This window comes from Alosa alosa, chromosome 15, assembly GCF_017589495.1.
Source record: "Alosa alosa isolate M-15738 ecotype Scorff River chromosome 15, AALO_Geno_1.1, whole genome shotgun sequence".
Taxonomy (NCBI): Eukaryota; Metazoa; Chordata; class Actinopteri; order Clupeiformes; family Clupeidae; genus Alosa; species Alosa alosa.
This window is the reverse complement of record NC_063203.1, coordinates 29,629,836-29,632,335: the sequence shown is the minus strand read 5'-3', so window position 1 is coordinate 29,632,335 and position 2,500 is coordinate 29,629,836. Positions and strand designations below refer to the sequence as shown.

The following is a 2,500-nucleotide window of genomic DNA, read 5'->3' as shown; positions in this document are numbered from 1 at the left end:
TGTGTGTGTGTGTGTGTGTGTGTGTGTGTGGCTGATGCTGGCTGACCCTGCTGTGTATCAGCAGCTGAGTGCTTGTGTGCTTGTCATATTCCACTGCTTCTATCAGCACAGCGGATTAAGATCCATTAAAGCCACTCAAGTCTTCAGCCTCCTGTTTGCAGGACGGGGTGTGTGTGTGTGTGTGTGTGTGTGTGTGTGTGTGTGTGTGTGTGTGTGTGTGTGTGTGTGTGTGTGTGTGTCTGTGTGTGTGTGTGAGTGTGTGTGAGAGAGAAAGAGAGAGCTTGTTTGCACATTCTTGCATATGTTAATCATAGCCTCTCTCTCTCTGCCTCACTGTGCAGTGGTACGTAATTCCTCTCTATATGTGAAGAGGTACTGAGATCCTGTGAATGTGGACCTCTACAGGAACAGAAGGCTCTCTCCAACATGGCTATCAGAGGCCTGATCTACAAACACAAGGGGGAGGGCTGCCAACACACAAACCTCCGCCAGCTGGGAGGATTTCACAGGGCTGGCACCCAGAGGGATTTCTATGGTTCTATTTTAAACAGACATCGATGGTACATTTAGAACTGGCAGCCAGGAGGATATCTATGGTACATTTAGAACTGGCAGCCAGTAGGATATCTATGGTATATTTTGAACTGGCAGCCAGTAGGATATCTATGGTACATTTAGAACTGGCAGCCAGTAGAATATCTATGGTACATTTAGAACTGGCACCCAGGAGGATATCTATGGTACATTTAGAACTGGCAGCCAGTAGGATATCTATGGTATATTTTGAACTGGCAGCCATTAGGATTTCTATGGTACATTTAGGGTGGAGGAGGGTGAGAGCTCTAACTTGTGCCGTAACCTCACTTGAGCCTCTGCTGTATCCTTCTCTGAGTCTCGGATGGCATCCCTGGGCTATTAGTGTGTGTGTGTGTGTGTGTGTGTGTGTGTGTGTGGGTGTGTGTGTTTGTGTGTGCGTGTGTGTGTGTGTGGGTGTGTGTGTGAGAGAGAAAGACTGAGAAAGAGATGGCGTCCCTGGGCTATTATCACACAGCTCTTTGAACCACTCAGGAGTCTGTGTGGGACTGTGTTTGTGAGGAAGTGTGTGTGATAATGTTTGTTTGTGTGTCTAGGTTTGTGTGTGTGTTTGTGTGTGTGTGTGTGTGTGTGTGTATGTGTGTGTGTGTGTGTGGGGGCATGCTCCGTGATGAAGAGGAGGGCTCCTAGCACACTGATTGAATTTGTAACCTTTGGGCCGTATTATCTGCCTCTGACAAAAAGCCTGTGTGTTGCTGTCACTTGGTGACGTGTGTGTGTGTTTGTGTGTGTGTGTGTGTGTGTGTCTGGGAGTGTGTGTGTGTCGGTGTGGTGTGGGTGTGTGTGGGAGTGGGTGTTTGTGTGAGTGTGTGTGTGTGTGTGTGTGTGTCTGTGAGTGTGTGTGTCGGTGTGGTGTGTGTGTGTGTGTGTCTGTGAGTGTGTGTGTCGGTGTGGTGTGGGTGTGTGTGTGTGTGTGTGTGTGTGTGTGTGTGTGTGTGTGTAACAGTGTGTGTGAGAGAGAGAGGAAATAGTGTCATTAAGATTCAATGAGTGATTTTATCTTTTTTTCTTTTTTACTCTATACGAACTCACACTGTGTTTATTTTACAACTAAATGACCAACAGCTGACCACTTCATTACTAATGAAAGAGAAAACCTTTAAGCAAAAAAAAATCAACGGCATGGAGGACGTTCCACTGGCTCTTAACCAAGTGTGCATATAGCATCGTAAACGCGCGGCAGTGTCCACTATCCCTGTCCAAGTGTGCATATAGCATCGTAAACGCGCGGCAGTGTCCACTATCCCTGTCCAAGTGTGCATATAGCATCGTAAACGTGCGGCGGTGTCCACTATCCCTGTCCAAGTGTGCATATAGCATCGTAAATGTGCGTCGGTGTCCAAGTGTGCATATAGCATCGTAAATACGCGTCGGTGTCCAAGTGTGCATATAGCATCGTAAATGCACGTCGGTGTCCAATTAAGCAATATAGCACGAGTGAGAGTGGGATCGGCCTCCGGCCTCGTGGCTATGGCCGAACAACACCCGTGGGAATATCCATGAGCAATCCCACGATCACGAGTGCTATATTGCTTTTATACAACAATTCTACCACAAACTAAATAATCTGAAAACACCCCATTATTATTTAAAAATGTGGTGTCTTGGAAATCACATTCATATCTAACTTTGCTGCATGCATGTTACAAGGACACTGGGCCATGTCATGGTAAGGGACATGGTACTGCAAAAAAACGGAAACATAGCCTACATTGCAGAACCACTCAACTTTATTAATTTATGGTGAATAAATGTTACACTACTGTGCACAGCCTGATGTGACGATGCTAGCACGTTAGGAGCGGTTAGCTAACTATGCTAACGTTAGTTATCTACAAGTCACTTCCAAGTGACAACCATATTATACACAATGCTGGCAATGCTGAGAACAATAAGCATCCTCGTT

The 2,500-nt window shown here is 46.2% G+C and overlaps 1 protein-coding gene across 1 annotated transcript in view; it reads left to right on the top strand.

Annotated features, from left to right (window-relative positions):
• Positions 1-2,500, top strand: part of schip1 (schwannomin interacting protein 1) — a 357,118-nt gene that overhangs the window by 92,653 nt on the left and 261,965 nt on the right. The gene's annotated exons all lie outside the window — the stretch shown is intronic.